This window comes from Pelodiscus sinensis, chromosome 11, assembly GCF_049634645.1.
Source record: "Pelodiscus sinensis isolate JC-2024 chromosome 11, ASM4963464v1, whole genome shotgun sequence".
NCBI lineage: Eukaryota > Metazoa > Chordata > Testudines > Trionychidae > Pelodiscus > Pelodiscus sinensis.
The window spans coordinates 13,832,101-13,849,593 of NC_134721.1; positions in this window are offsets into that span (position 1 = coordinate 13,832,101).

A 17,493-nucleotide genomic window follows, 5' to 3' on the forward strand; every position below is an offset into this window, starting at 1 on the left:
GCACATCTACACTACACCCTTATCTCAAAACAAGCTATGCAATTTGAGCTATGCAAATTGCGTAGCTTATTTCGAGGGTATTTTGAAATAAAGCGTTATTCCAAAATGACCCTTAATCCTTGTGGAACGAGATTTACAGGGACGTCAGAACAGAGCGTTTGTAGTTTCAAAAGCTATTTCAAAATAACAGGCGTGCTGTCAAGATACTTCCAGTATCCCGAAATAGCGTATTCTGTATCTCAAATAGTGCTGCCATCTAGACACACTCCTAGACAGCTTCATGAAGGCATGTTTCCTTATTTAGTAATTCTGAAGCCACTTCTGGTCATCCCATTTCCAAAACAATGGGATCCCATAACAATATCCGATTATCCTGCACCATATGTGACACTCTATTGATGGGCTCATCATATCTGTAACATGTGAACTGAATGAATTGCCATTGATCCTTATGTCAGCTAGAACATATCATAAGAACGGCCGTAGTGGATCAAACTGAAGGTCCATCTAGCTCAGTATGCTGTCTTCCAATAGTGGCCAAGGCTAAGTGCCCCAGAGGGAATGAACAGAACAGGTAATCATCAAGTGATCCAATCTCCTGTCACCCATTCCCAGTTTCTGGCAAACAGAGGCTAGGGCACTGTGCTTTTGAGGTGTCAAAGTTCTGCCCAAATTCTATCCAACATCATGCTTATTCCACAAAATAACCATTTGTTCCACAATAAGGAGCAGAGACTGAAACACATCACCCCAATGCTCCATGTCTTCCACCCCATTCGTCAGGGAATAATAGCAAGCAGTCAATGTAAAGCTGCCATTAGCTAATGTTTGAGGATGGGAGCTATTATCAACAACGCAAAGTTTTTCCTAAGGTGGCTCACAGAAACCTGAGATACCATCCCTGAAATGTTAGTGCTAATATCACATAACTACAAGTGGCAGTGTGGCTATGTATATGCAGATTTATACTTATGTCCAGCACAGTGCGATGTAGACAATGGGGGAAAGTATGGGGAGCATACACAAGCATTCACATGGTTCATATGCCCACCAGAGAGAATTTGTCATGAATTGGCAGAAGAAATCATGATTCCCATTTGTGGCTGACCGACCACCTATAATAGCTTTGCCTTACCTACAGATAAAGGGATTACTTCTAGCTACAATAGCAATGTCTTATGTTCTGATACTGAAGATTGCTGATTGGATCCCTTCTGATAGTTCTGGTGCTTGCATGTATGCAGTGTTTTTTGTTTTTTTTTAATGACGGTACTGCTCAGGAAGTAGTACCGGCACCTCCAGTCAGAGCTTACGTGGAAGGAACGGAGCGTACCGGCACATCTGTAATGAAAATGGCTGGGTTGTGTCTCTTAAAAGGGCAATGCCAACCCCACTGCCTTTTTTGTTGCTGTTGTTCAACAACTTTTCCCCTGAAGTACCCGCACTTTTTTTTTTAAACAGAAAGAGCACTGCATGTATGTGACTATGTGTCTCAGGAGTAATCATCTTATTTCTTGCTGTAGTCAGGAAAAATATCAGACTTTAATAAGAAATTGAAAGAACTGAAGATAAGACAGTGAACAGACTAAACTCAATGGGCTGCCTTCAGAACTCATTTACACCAGTGTAAATCAGGAGTAACTCAGAATTTTCCTTTTTAATTGACTTATTCTTGACTAATTCCAATGTATCTGAACACCAGTTTCCTTTACTCTTCTCCCATCGGCATAGCACATCTTGCACTACAGCACCATAGCTACATTGGTGCAGCTGAACCAATGTGGCGCTGTAGTGAGACTTACACTAGGATTCACTGTAAGTCGAGCTGCATCTAAAAAAAAAAATCTTCTCTTCCCTTCAGTGAAGAATGCTCAGAATGCTTTTGAATTTTTTATTTTTTTTATGAAGCTGAGGTTCAAAAGCTCACCATTTGTAGATGTCAGCTGTGGTGAGGCGGCGAGGGGAAGGTCTTCAGAAGAATAAGAAACTGATGGAAAACCTAGACAAGGATATCTCCTTCCAGTCCTGACAAGATAAAAGCCTCCCTTCACCCTGTCTCTGTGTGGGCATGGGCTTGAACCCCTTTGATTAACCTGCGTTAGAGCCAGGAGTTAGCAGAGATTCAGACCTTTGAAGTTTTCAGTTACTGTAAGACAGCAGCTGCAACAACTTTGTGTCTGCCAAAAATGAAGTCCTTATATTTTCAGCAGTAAGGTCTATTTCACACTGATGATCTCTATCGAAACCCCCTTTTTTCAGAATAACATACAAGAATTTAAGATAAATATTTTGTATTTAATTTCTCTGTACCTCAAACTTTTCAGTTTACAGTCACACATAATTAATGGTGAACTTAGTCCCTGATCTAAATGAAAATGAAATAAGCTTTGCTCCAAGCTCTGAACTAAAAGGGCCAGAGATTTCTCCCATGCTGCAGGTAAAATCCTTCGTTTCCTTCTTGCATACCACAACAAATTTATATTTCATTCTGTACCTTTAAAGCCCTATCCAGTTCTGTCATGGCCTACAATTCATACATAATTTCTTACAATGTTGCTTGCTCCTCCTTCCCAGCCCTACACCAACCAAGCCAGCCTTACCACCTCTTTGGGTGTGTCTCGACTACAAGGTTTTTTCGAAAGAGGCTTGCAGTCTAGACATAGCCTTTATTTCCTTTCCTTGCTCCCATGTTTTCAGTATCTTCCTCTAATTATCAGAGTGAAGACAAACCAGGATTATTGAAGGGGGTGACTGGTATATTCTTTTGGCACATAATGATGTGGTCTAGTTCAACTCCTTGTGTAGAAGGTCAGATTGGATGGTCACAATGGCCACTTCTGGCCTTAAAATCTTTGTCTATGGCTCTGTGAACATAATGCCTCTATCAAAAAGCAAAATATTCCACTGAATGATCTTGAATGAATCCAAAGTGACAAAATTCAGAGGCCTTTGTGTGAATGGAAGGTGAAATGAATTAACAGGATGTGATATGAACCATTGTTTTGATCAGACAATGAGAGTCATTACTTGGATTGGTTTCTGTTTCATTTGTTCTATAGGCCATTTTTTTTGTTGTTGCTGCACTTTAAAAGAAGAGTAAAGCAGCTGGATATATACTATTGAATAATTTTCCGAGCACATGCAACTGTGAACTGTTGATAAGTCCTGCTACGAACATAAATGAGTATTTCCTCCTATCCATTCCTGATTTATGTATCTATTGCCATGTTTAATTTAACCCTGTCTGTGCTGTAGAAGAAAATATATTCCTCCCATTGTTGCTAAATTGCAGTGAAAACCTACTGGCAATTACAAGTAAATAAAAAATTAGGCCCCAGGGTTAGCCACCACAACTGCTTTGAGGTAAATGGCATTAAAACTTGTCCCATAGACCTATGCAAATGACTGGATTTATATATTTGGGATATTGTATGCATGTCTCAATGGGCAATCTTGCTTCTCTTTTGTATGTTTCTGTGCCAGACTGTTTGGCAAGGGACATCAAATTTCCTCCGAAAAAATGGAACATCACAAATTCATGCAGATGAGCTCCGAAAGTAATGCATCCTGCTGCTCCCTCTTCCTCATAAATCTTTCTCATTATCCCAGTCACTTCAGGTTCTACACTACAGCTTCTGATCTATTAGGAAATAACTCTGCCTAGTACATTCTGCCTGCACATTCCTCAACAGTTTGAACCAGATTCTGTACAAGCACACACATGGACTCTAAAATTCATGCTAAGTGGTACCTTAATTTGTAAATAGTCTGATTTTCTCGAATGGGACTCCCCACGAGGGCTATGTCTATACTGCAAGCCTCTTTCGAAAAAGAGCGTCTAGACTGCAACCAACACTTTCGAAAAAGCAAGCCGCTTTTTCGAAAGAGAGCACCCAGGCAGTCTGGATGCTCTCTTTCGAAAAAGCACAGTTTGCATTAGATAGCGCCTTTTTTCGAAAGAGCACTTCCGAAAAAAGGTGTTATTCCTTGTGAAATGAGGAGTACCGCCGTCAAAAGAAAAGCCACGTTCTTTCGATTTAATTTCGAAAGACCGTGGCTGTAGTCTAGACGCAGGTGAAGTTTTTTCGAAAAAAGGCTACTTTTTTCGAAAAAACCCTACAGTCTAGACACAGCCGAGGAGAAATATTATTTAAGGGGGGAAGCAAAATCAAGCCCTTTGACTGCAGTAATGCAGTTAATTGGAAGCAGTCTAGGTGGCTCTTTATAGAGAAGTCATTACTAACTACACTTCTGTGTTGGAGACTGTTTGCTTCTCATGTACACTGTTATTTTTCCATCAGTTATTTGATTTATTCTTCATTACACTGGAGTAGATCAGGCGTCTATTTTGTCATTCATGTAAAACATATCTATATTTTGCATCTATTTTCTTCTTTTCCCCAAAGGATGCCAGAGGTTTTTTTGCCACAAGAAATCTGAAAAACAGCCACTAATTGTCTGGCGGGATGTAGTGCGCTGGTAACTTATGTTTTAGTGATTGGCCATGTAATTTCCATTAGGTTGCTTTGGAGCCTTCAGAATTACAGTGATTATTTTCATTTTTAGTAAGGAAATATAATATTTTGGTGTTTATCACTTTCATCCTAAGTGCTTTATGACAAATTCTTCTCTGATTTACAGTAGTGTGACTCCAGACTACATGCTTTACATAAAAATGCTATCACAATTTCAATACTAATGGGAAGCAGAATTTGACCCTAAATACTCTAAAACACAAGAATGAGAAAATAATTCTGAGTAAGTAAGGGAGGAAACAGAATGGCTACGTCTAGACTGGCATGATTTTCCGAAAATGCTTTTAACGGAAAAGTTTTCCGTTAAAAGCATTTTCGGAAAAGAGCGTCTGGATTGGCAGGACGCTTTTCCACAAAAGCACTATTTGCGGAAAAGCGTCCGTGGCCAATATAGACGTGCTTTTCCGCAAAAAAGCCCCGATCGCCATTTTCGCGATCAGGGCTTTTGTGCAGAAAACAAATCTGAGCTATCTACACTGGCCCTTTTGCACAAAACTTTTGCACAAAAGGACTTTTGCCCGAACGGGAGCAGCATAGTATTTCCGCAAGAACACTGACAATCTTACATGAGATCGTCAGTGCTTTTGCGGAAATTCAAGCGGCTAGTGTATATAGCTGGCAAGTTTTTCTGGAAAAGCAGCTGATTTTCCGGAAAAACTGGCCAGTCTAGACACAGCTAATAGCTAAGCATGTTCAGGAGCAAGGCAGAGGTGTATATATAGAAGGACATGAGAGAAAAAAAGCATCCTGTTTCTAGGTATGGAAGATAATTTGCTTTTTTTCCTCTTACAATTCAAAGGTGTTTCTTTTTTTACTTGTATCACATTAAAACACTTGTGGTATAGGTTTCTTATCTTGTTGTATTCAGCTTTGTTTGTCTAATGCCTGCTCCGCTTTTGATGTCTGACTTTATTTGTCTTCATTCACTAATCTAGTCTCTGTAATAATCCTTTGTTATTATTTGTCTTTGTTTGACTTACATTTTCTTGACAGTCTTCTTGTGACATTGTTCATCTTCATTCACAGTCTATCCACTAAACAGAACTTTTCTGGCATTGTTCAGCTTTGTTCTCTTCTTTTCTACTTAGCAATAGTAGCTTAAAGTCATCCTTTTTCATTTATGTATCATCCAGGCAACCATCTCTTAGCCTCACTTGTGTATATTAGAAATGATCATCAGAGTTCAATTTGTTTTTGCTTCCCAATACATCCAGCAGTCATCATCTGGCATTACATAGTCCTCTTCATGTGTATTCCAGGATTATTCATCTTTATTCACTCTCATTCACTGGGCAATTATGTACCTCTATATCTTGTGCCTTGCCGCAACATAGCATACCATTTCTGTTCTGATTGTGTGCTATTTGTCATTATGTATGTTCTACCTCTGCCTTACCACTATTAACCACTCAGTCCTCATTCAATCAGGTGTATCTATCATCTGTAAACATATCTACTAATGGATATAAGACAACAAAGAACTCCTGGGTATGCTGCTGTTATTCACAAATCCCTTTTATATAAATGCAGAAATAAGTGGTCCTGGGGTTCAAGCACAAGACTGAAGACTGGGAGATATTGGATCCATGGTGTTCCTCTTGCCTGAACTTGAGCAAGTCACTTAATCATCCCATGCCTAAATCAAATAGGGATGGCATTTTCCATTCTCAGAACAGAACTGCTGCACTTCCTGAATGGATGCACAATGTTTTGAGATTCCTGGATGGTTGATTCTATCACAGTTCAAAATCAACAAGGTCCTGATTCAAAAGCCAATGGAAAAAAAATTTGTCTTCCATGGATTTTGGAGCAGGCAATAACTGTCTAGGGTGAGGAGGAAACTTTTGTCATAGTATTGTTATAGCACAAATATCCATTGCATATTCTTCTGAAGCATTTGATGGATTTTCAGAGAGGAGGAATACCTGCAACTCCAGCAGGGATCAATGGAAGCTGAAAACCAGGCCTCAATGTCTCAAGCTGCTAGTTGGGCCTTCAGAGTTGTGCATAATTGAAAGTTTTCTCAGTGAGCCATCATTCAACTGCAAAGTTCAATCCACAAATGGGGTTGAGAAGGTTCAATAATAGTTATATTAGTTATAATAGTTATGACATTGATTTTATTTTTTTAAGCATAAGCGAGAATTTGGTTTGAGAAACTGCCCTAGAGATCATTAGATGAGCTTTGTAAATTTATCTAAGTGAAGGGTTGGTCAAATATGGGATCTATCAGCCTTGAAAGATTGACTCTAAGCTGATATAAATGAAAAAACCCACCTCCCCTAATTCACTGCACACAAGTCATTTCAATGAGACTGATACTTCTAATGGAAAAAAATCCACACCTGGTAATGTTAGACTTAGAAGGCGAACCTCCTGCCCCCCAGCTACATGTGGTTAGCTGCTGGTGGGGCCAGAGGTTCACATTTTTAGATGATTTGCCAGATGGTTTAAGCATCCTCAAGCACAAAGCTCAACAGATCCCAGTAGCTGCAATTCACTGTTCCCAACCAATGGGAGCTGCAGGAATGGGAGCTGCTCAGCCCGCACCACTTTCTGCAGCTCCTATTGGTTGGGTATGATGAACCATGGCCACTGGGAACTGTGGGGCTCCATGCCTGAGGAAGCTGAGTTAAACAAACTGTCTCATAACCCTCCACCAGCTAACCCTGATGAACTGAATATAGCCAGCACACCAGAGGTTCCCACCCCAGGATCAGACCATATCTTTTCACTTTTCTAATACAGTGAGCAAGATTTTAGCCATATGTCCTCAATGGATTAGGTGTAATGGGGCTAAAAGAAACAATGCATATTTTGAAAAAAATTGAAAGTTCAAGTCACATTTTAGTTAAGAGCACACAATATCACACTTTAGCATGTTGGAAGCTATGTCACAAACTGTTAAGTCAATTTTTCTTCTATGCAAGCATAGCACTTTATTTCTCAAAGTGTAAGAAAAGTTGAAGTATAACTAACAAAAGGGTAATGGAATGTGCACAGGCACATGTGTTTTGAAGAGAAATACATGTGGGATCCTAGGAAAGCTCTGATATTGAAGAGGTGCCATATACAACATCTGATAGAGTGGCAAGGCTGTGTAACACAGAACACATTTTAAAAACATTCTCTAAATGTTAGGAAAAAATCCTGAAGAGCGTGGAGTATAAATTAGAGTATAAATTCTAATACTCACATGCAATTCTGCTCTTGCATTTTGAAAGATCAAGGTGATATGAAATTCTTCTAAAATATTAAAGCAGGTTAAAATATCAAATCTTCCAGATGATCTGATTGAAATTGAAACCCTGGTGCAAGTTAGCACCACTTCACTGAAATCAGTGGAGTTACTTCTTGCCTGAAGTTACCATTTACATCAGTAAACTTAAACTACCAATAAATCCATATATAAACCAAATAATTAAAAAGGAAATGGAACTACACCAAAACTGCAAATGTCCCTGAACCTTCTGAAGACTGCTCAAAATCTGCATCAAGATCTGTCAACATTTTGTCAGTACTCCTACCATTATATTACACCTGCCAAAGCTTCTGATCTTCAGGCTCCATCCTTTGGTGTGTTCAAAATCCAGAACTTATAACTTACCGGTACTCCTTAAAAAAAACAAACAGTTTTTCTTTACTTTCTCTGCAGGAACTAAAGACATGTCTTCACTACTCACTGGATCAATGGGCAGTGGCTCCGATGCTCTCCCATTGACTTCAGTAGTCCATCACAATGAGAAGATCTGGCAGAGTGAACAAAGTGGGTGTCAGCTGTTTACTTCCCACTGTGAAGCAGACCTAAGTACATTGACTTCAGCCACGTTATTCATGTAGCTGAAGTTGTATAATGTTGGTAGATGGCCCACAGAAGTATAGACAGGGCCTAAATCGTGAGATTACCTTCAAGGGATAACAACATCAGAATATCCTAAAGGATTGAAGCTTCCCTCAATACTTAGTTACCTCTGCTGTCATCAATTTTTAAATTTGTGGGTCCTTAGTTTATCTGAATCAATGGACCTCAGTTATGATTTTATAAATATTAAGTTCACATGTATTCATTTAGGATCTGATCCAGCAGAATAGACTTGCATTTCCTTTAAAGGTCATCAGACAGGATTGTAATATTTATACAAAATAAGCAGGTCAATTCACCTTTTTTTTATTAAACAGTTGCTACCTATAGATTTAAAACTTTTCATTCAGGAGGAATATCTGTGAAATATTTATTGCCAGTGCCATTTTTTTCCTCTGAGATCTTAATTCATGAAATTTTATAGAGCAATAGATCAATTGAAGAAGGAAAAGTAGCAAAAGAAAATAGTACATTTCTGCAAGTCTATTCTGGGATTTTTATTGTTTTGCATTGCACCAAGTGCATTTTGTATTTATTTATTTGTTTTTTTATTCAAGGTAACAAAAATACCTATAATTTTTTACACACAACATAAATAAAGTATGCACGGAAGCTGTTAACAAGTCACCTATTTTTTAGTTTAACAAAAATCTACAGAAGGTCTGGAAACTCTGAGAGTTCTATCTCTGGTAATATCCAACACATCGTGACAACGAGGACATGAGCTGGATTAGAACTCAGTAGAACCAGATGGTGTTACCTGGTTGACTTAGAAAAAGCCCTAAAGAGCAACTGCAAAGCTAAAATGGGAAGTGTCAGAAGGAAAATGAGGGCAAATCTATGTTCCCCTCCTTCTGTGCTCAGTCATCCCCAGAATATCATGACAAAACTGTCTTTGTCTGGCTGAATGTGTGGATGTAGTGCTAACAGAGAATTCTCTGAGGCACTGAATTTGAGAACAAAAGTACTGGGACCCTTTTTGTCATCTCTGGTATACGAATGAAAGTTTGAAGATACCTCTATGGAGAAAAGTGTGATGTGCAGTTTACCAGCCCCATTCAGCTTTCTCAAAACACCTTGGGTAGAGTGTTCAGGCAGTGCAGCTACAAGGGACGCACCATACTCAAAGGCCAGGAATTGTACTGCCAAAAAACCAATACTGTGACAGGGCTTTGCATCCTTAGAGAGGATGTCAGAAAGCAGCCAGCTCTTATCCTTGTGATGACAAAACATGACGCCAGATCTGACAGCAATCAAGTAACATAGGACATATAGAAGTCCTTGTGGATAGGAAGCTAAAGTTTATAGGGAAGAAAACACTGACACACAGAGGACTTGAGGACATATATCACATATGAGCAGGATTACTTCTACAGTGTCCTATGGTGAATTAACCATAGATGTGTCATCTGAGTAGGCCCAGTTTGGCCTTACTTTCTCCAGGTTTAATATAAAAACAATTGTATAATACTGTGGAGAGGAACATAAACTACATAGATCAACATACAGGATTACAGAGAAGCAAGACAAACAAAAACCTAGATATTTTGGGGGTGACACCGAAGCTGTACAAACAAATGTTGCACCTATTTTGTCCCTTGCCTCTGTGTAGCAGATGGAACACAGTGGGCTCCATCATATGAGCAAAGTGAGGAGACAGCATGGCTTGAGCTCTGAAACCAAGTTCCCATGTTTCCTCCAGCTCACATGAGTATACCACCGCAGTTCAAAATAGCATAGGGTTTGTGCCTACTCCCATTTAAGTCAATGGTAGCACTCAAGTCAGCGATGAAGTGATCACCGTTAGAATATTTCAGTAAATTCTAGTAGCTTTGTGTTCCCTTGCCGATAGTAGTTTGCATTTCTCAGTTGTTTGTCAGTGTGAGTTTTTTTTCTAAGTTATTGCACAGCCTCACTCTGAAGAGCAAAGCCACCAGGAGAACAGCAAGCTTTTTGCAAGTTTTGAGTGACTTGAGAACTATCCTCAAATACCTTTTTAAGGTTCTATCAAAAAGAAAAACTATATAGAAGTAGTAAACACTTGAACTATATCATGCATGTACCTCTTTTAGGCATTGGTTGTGTTTTTGTTTGTTTGTTTTAATGATCTGTGCTGCTGTGATATTTAAATGCTTTGTAATCTTTGTGTAATAGAACCCTAACTGTCTAAAAGCTTCTTTTTCTTCTAGTGTCAGGAATGAGACCCTACATGCGCATCTTCTTGGTTTTTCAACTGCCCTAATGAATTAGCTAGACTGCCTGACAGACTACACTGCGTTATTGGCTGGAGAAGTTAGCAGACTGGTTCTTCAGCCCAGTAGTAGCATCAGGCTGCTGGCTACTCAGTGAAAGCAGCTGTGGATTTTCTTCCTTCCTATGCTTGCCTCACTCCAAGTCCTGTTGTGGCCTAAACCCTGTCCTGTCTCTGGTCTTGATCGAGCCATGTCTCAGCATCACTCATGCATTTGAACTAGCTCTACTTTTGCCTTCTCAGACTCTGGTTCTGACCTTTGGTTCCAGATCCTGGCTCTGACTCTGTCTTTGTGTCAACAATTGGCTCTGGCATTTGGATTCTGAACACTGATCAAACCTCCTGCTTCAGCCAGTAGGTCTGACTACACTGAGCTGGTCTCCTGAGACCTCTTCTCCCCTACCCCTAAGAACTACCACTGCCATTAGCTGACGTTAGCTGACCAATTGATAAAAAATTTTGCATGAATAGGTTTGTCCCAGGCCATCCTCATGGACCAGGGGACTAACATAACATCTTGGTTAATGACTGAATTGTGCCGTCTCGTGCGCATTAAGATGTTAAGGACCGCCGTATACCATCCACAAACAGATGGTTTAGTAGAAAGGTTCAACCGGACACTAAAAATCAATGTTGCGGTGATCCGAAGAACAGGATTCCCGGGACTGGGATACATTACTACCAGCCCTGTTGTTTGCGATAAGGGAGGATCCACAGCCTTCCACAGGGTTTTCACCCTTTGAGTTGTTATAGTGTAACCGGGTGGCCTGCTAGGGGTCCTGGGGTACCCTCCAGTTCGTGGGTCCCTACCCTGACCCTTCCCTGCCCCCGGCTTCTATTTTGCCGTTCCCACGGTCCACTCCCAACAGTCCTTCCCTTGCGTCCCCGCCAATTCCACCGGAGGCTTCCTTTTGCGCCCAGTCCGCTGCGCCACTGCTCCGGATTGCTGGCTGGTCCATCAACGCCACTACCTCGGGGCTCCCCGTCGGCTCCTTCCTTGCCGCACTGGTCGCCCGCGTTGGTCGCCTTCCCTCCGCGTCCTCTCCTGGTCCCTCAGTCGCTCCTGCGGAGGAGGCTGAGAGCAGAATCTCCCCTGCTCTCCGCTCGCCTCCCCCCCTCCTGCCTCTCTCTTCCCTCTTTTAAACTCCCCGCTCGGTGTTCCTCTGGCCCCCGCCCTTCCTGGGGCTGCCGCCGGCTTCCCGGGTCCTAAAACCCACCCGCTAGCCTCCGGGCTGCAGGGCACGTGCGCACCAGCCGTGCCAGCTTCCCCCGACCCTGCTGGCTGCTCCGCCGCGCGGCACCTGCCTCCGGGCGCCAGTTGACACTCCGCGCAGGGCGCGGGGCTGCGGATCCCGCGTCCGCTAGTGTGGGGGTGAGTCCCCCCATCACATAAGGGTAGCAGCTGCAGGGTATCCTGGATGTTATGAAGGAAGGCTGGAATACACAGTCATCTTAAGTACACGGGTTGGTCCACTATATCATGCAACTCCTCGGGGACTTGGTTGGGCATAACTTAACGAGGGCCCAGGAAAACCAGGCCCAGTGGTATAACTGTGATGCTTGAGTACAGACATTTGAGCCAGGAGAGAGGGTATTATTGTTGTTACTAGACTGGGAATCCAAGCTGATGGCCCAATGGCAAGGCCTTTTTGAAATATGACGCTGTATAGGAGAGGTAGACTATGAAGTTAAGCTTTCAGGGAAACAGAAGGATACTCATATCTACCATGTTAACCTATTGAAGAAATGGAGATCCCACAAGGCCCTGCTGGCTGAGCCCCGGCTACTGGAAACGGAGCTGGGCCCCTGGAGTGGTGACCGCAAGGGGGGCAAGGAGATGGCTTGTTGCTGTGGAGTTAATTCTTCCCTGACCTGCACCGAGGCCTGAGTCCTGCTGCAACAGTATCCCCATGTGTTATCCGTAGTTCCGGGGTGAACTACTTGGGCGGCCCACCATATCAACACCGAGCCTGGTAAGAGTGCAGGATGCGATCCGGCCCCTACCCTGAAAAATGTGGGACATGGTCTGGGCTGAGGTGGACACCATGCTTAGCCTGGGGATGATAAGAGTCACGTAGCGATTGGCGTAGCCCCATTGTATTAGTGCCCAAATTGTTTGCGCAAGAGAACTACACAACTATAGTTGAAGTAGGCCCTGACTGTAAAATGGACCATTGCGTTATTACCTCCTAGGCACCCGGTTCCAGCTAATAACAGACCATGCCCCTCTCTAATGGATCCAATTGATGAAAGAAACAAACCCGTGGATCATGTGGTCGGACTTCTCACTACAGCCCTATTGTTTTGATGTAAAACACCGACCTGGTAAAGCCCATGGAAACGCAGCCTTTCTTTCATGAATCCCAGAGAGGGAAGAAGAGGCTAAGAGCCAAGTTAGAGGGTTGTGTGTGTGATGAAGCCCCAGAGCTCCACACTCCTGCAGCCCCAACCTCATCACAAGATGGAGGGGCGGAGGTTGGGCCACAGCCCAGCGGTGCAGCAGTCGCTGGAGCCATCATGGCTGAACACGCGTTGGTGCCGAGGCCTGATGTGATGCGGCGTGACTTTCTGGCTGGGATGGGTGTGGTGCGGGAGGCATGGCTGGGGCATACTGCCGAACAGGCCGACCACATCACATAGCAGTGCAGCGCCCGGTTTAAAAGGGAGTCGGCGGCTGGGTAAAAGGGGAGTGGGGCAGGAGACTTGGGCTAGCGGGTCAAAGAGGAGAGCGGAGACGTTCCGAAGGGCATAGGGGGGGAGTACCTTCCCCCCCCCCCCGCAACCTAAGTGAACTGAAGGTGGGTAGGAAGTGATCCAGGGCAGGGTGGGAGAACTCTCGTGGGTTGGCATGTGACAGGCAGCAGCCCCGTTGACCATAGGGGAGCAAGCAGGAGTGCTCTCCTTCCTTTAGGGCCCTGGGTCGGGACCCAGTTGTGAGGGTGGGCAGAGATCCCGTTACCCCCCTCTCGGTGATATCCAGTGACCTAGACGGCAAGAAGTGTCGACCACTAGGGAGAGGCGGGTGTGGGATAATTGTGACACATATTAAAAGTGGTATTCGCAGATTTCGGTAAACATTGTGAACTTCATGCAGAAAAACTTAAACAGGGCAGGTGGGGGGAGCAGAGGTGTGCCCAGAAGGGGCATGGATTCCTTTAGCCCAGGAACACTGCCCCAGACAACTTGCAATCTACATAACTAGGAAAAAATAGATCTGACAAGGCTGATACAGAGTAAAGACGATAAAGCCTTTGTTACTTGAGAATTTCATGGCATTTTATTGAAGTTAACAAAGCTTCTGAGCATGGTGAGTAAATGTCTTTATAGCCATTTTACAGACGGATGAATTGAGGCATAAAGAGCTTAAGAACTTGCACAAAATTACACAGTAAGTTGAGAACAAATTTAAGAATAGAATTAAAAAATCTTCCTAACATCACCTGGAAAATACTGTATCTCACTAATACATTAATTCCAGTTTCATGCAGTTCCATTTATTTCTTCTTTGTCTCTTGGCAGGCATCATTCTATTGAAGACAACCATTTTCTTTGCTGGGAGAGAAAACATAGCAAAATGGCAGCAGTTTAACATTTTTCTTACTCCGTGATTTCACACTTAGACATGAACTCCTAAGATATGCCTTTGGTAATGTCTTTATGAAGAGCTCAACATTTGGTGCTTCCAACCCCTAGGGCTTCTGTGAAATTCATGCTTTTGAAGAATTTACAAAAGTTAGTGAGGCATGATCTTCTTTTTCTTAAATCATAGTGACTGTTTAATTCTGCAGTGCTTTTCCCTGTGTTTCCCTTTTGAGCTCTTAAAAAGAAACTTTTTGTGACTTTCACCATAAAATGATGTTACATTTTCTGATCTTCATTTTTTTTAAAGCATGTATTTAGGTGTTTTCTTCAGTAATGGAGTCATTGGCTACTTTCTAGTTTTTCTGAGGAATATCTTTAATAGAATAAGCTTATAAAAATGGATATATAGGCTTATCTAAGATATATTCTTCTTGTATGAATTTTGTTTGTGAATAATAATAATAATAATTAATAATAACTATTCTTATTATTCTTATTATTCACAATTTAGCACCTAAAGCAAGGATCCTGCAACGTTCCAGGAACTGCACATGCATATATCTAAAAGATGTTATTTCTTAATGGTCATCATCCTTTCTACAGACTGTTAATATTGAACTGTGTGTTCTCAATAGAATTTTCAATGTGGTATTTTTTTACACCAGTGTAGCTGAATGTGCTTTTTTACATTTATGATAGCAGCTGCAAATACAGCTCTCCATACTGTTCTTTATTGAACATCTCTAATTTCATATTTTGCATTTCCCCCTTCAACTTCACTCTATTTTACTGCTATGCTCTTTAAAAAATTAATTCTTTAGAGATGTCCCTGACTAAGGAATAATCAGTAAGTTGCACCACCAAGGAGTAGCTCCAGGAGAGATTTCGTACCTTTTAGGCTATAACTAAGCTACCAAGTTAAGTCAACCTCTCTTATATTGCCATACGTCCACCACAGTAGACCACTTGGGTGTTTCTATATAACTCCTCACACTTCCTGGGTATGGTGTTCTGTCCTATCTAGTGGCACCAAAACCACTTAGGGCACGTCTAAACTACATTCTTCTGTCAAAAGAGGAATGTAAATGAAACAAATCGGAAGTGCAAATGAAGTACGGATTTAAATATCCCACACTTCATTTGCATATTCATGTCTGAGAGTTTTTTCAAAAAAGGGTTTTTCGAAAGTGAAATCACAATCTAGACACGGTTCTCTTGGGAAAAAATGTTTTTCAAAAGAACCCGTACTCCTGAAAAAATGAGGAGTATGTGTTCTTTCAAAAAAGGGTGTTTTTTTTCTGAAAGAACTGCATCTACACTGCGCTTTCACTTTTGAAAACCCTTTTTTGAAAAAGTGCTCAGATGTGAATATGCAAATGAAACGCGGGATATTTAAATCCACACTTCATTTGCACTTTCGATTTGCTTCATTTACATTCCTCTTTCAAAAGAGGAATATAGTCTAGAGATAGCCTTTGAGAAGTTATTGAATGTGCTCTAGCACCTTAGCTAAGGGCATGTATTTATTATCTGATGCAACAGAGGGTCATACACTAAGTTCTAGAGATCTCAGGTTTGATCTTGACTGACAATGACTGGGCTCTGTCATTGTTACCTCTACACTTTGCTGCTTGTGTCTATGGTGCATGTCCTCCCCAGGAGTACTTGTATTTATTGTACCGTCAGTGTGGGGCACTGAAGAATGAATCCTGAAAGCCAAAACAGTTGACATACACAATGCAGTATGCACAGTGACACTACATCAATCTGACTACATCAAATTTGATTCTACACTGCTAGTGGAGATGAAGTTATTAAGTTAGTCTAGAAGGACAGTTAAATCAGTGGGAGCAAAATTTAAGTGTTGACATTTCCAGTATTAGGTCTACTTAAGCTGCCTTACATCAACCTAACTCTGTACCGTAGACCAGTCTTTAATCACAATAATCCCTCTTTTCATTTTTTTCTCGGGAGCAGAAAAAATGCAATAATTTGCTTTGTTGCTTTAGGAGCAGCAAATAACAACAAAGACAAGAAAAAAGGATACACATGACAGACTATACTCTTATATTCACTACTTTCACAAAATTATGATACAATTTTGTACAAAGTATGCCTTGTGAGGTATCATTTGAAAACTCATAATTTGCTGATCATTATTGTCCTTGTAAAATATATGTGGCAACATTGTATGTAAAGTTATACGATTCTACTGTAGGATGCTACTAAGTCATATTCCAAATCTGGAGGAAGTGTTCCAAATCAGAGATAAAAGGCAAACAGACACCTCAGCCACATATCAGCAAATCAAATGGACAATTGCTTGGATAAGCAGCCTCTCTTTGGCAGGAATTAGGATGTGAGTGAGAAATTTACATCTTGGCAAACTGACTTGCTATTGCCTGAATCCTAGCTGGAGGTAATTTTCAAAGGAGAAAAATTCTATAAAATGAAGAACAGAGAACACAAATCAACTCCCTCCCCTCATCTCTACGCATAGCATCAACAATGTTTGGAAGACAAAAGGAACATTATTGAATTGGGGGAGGTTCCTGACTGAACTGTTTAAAGTATATGATGGAAAAAACATTTGCTTAAATTCACTTAGTTTATGTTCAATATTAGTTTGTATTTTACCTATTATTTCTTTGTAGCCAATTCTGATTTTTATGCCATATTAATAAACTTGTTTTATTGTTTCAGCTAAACCAGTGTGGTTTATCTGAAATGGAGATTTGAGATTTTATTGTTTCATCTAAACCAGGGTATGTCTACACTACAAAGTTAATTCGAACTAACAGCCGTTAGTTCGAATTAACTTTAATTGGGGCTACAAATACAAACCGCTAGTTCGAATTTCAATCGAACTAGTGGAGCACTTAATTCGAACTAGGTAAACCTCATTCTACGAGGAGTAATGCCTAGTTCGAATTAAGTAGTTCGAATTAAGGGCTGTGTAGCCACTTAAATCAAACTAGTTGAAGGCTAGCCCTTCCCAGGTTGCCCTGGTGGCCACTCTGGGCCAAACCAGGGAAACTCTTCGGCCCCTCTCCTGGCCCCGGAGCCCTTAAAGGGGCACGGTCTGGCTACAGTGCTTGTGCCAGTTGCAAACCTGCCAGCACCCAGCCAGCAGACCTTGCACCTGGCACAGCATGAGCCAGCCACCCAGCCCTCTGCCTCTCCCCAGGACCAGACTAGCGGCTCACAGGAGCCTGCCCGGGGCCTCAAGAGGCAGGCGCTCGCCTGCTCTAGTGTGGAGATCA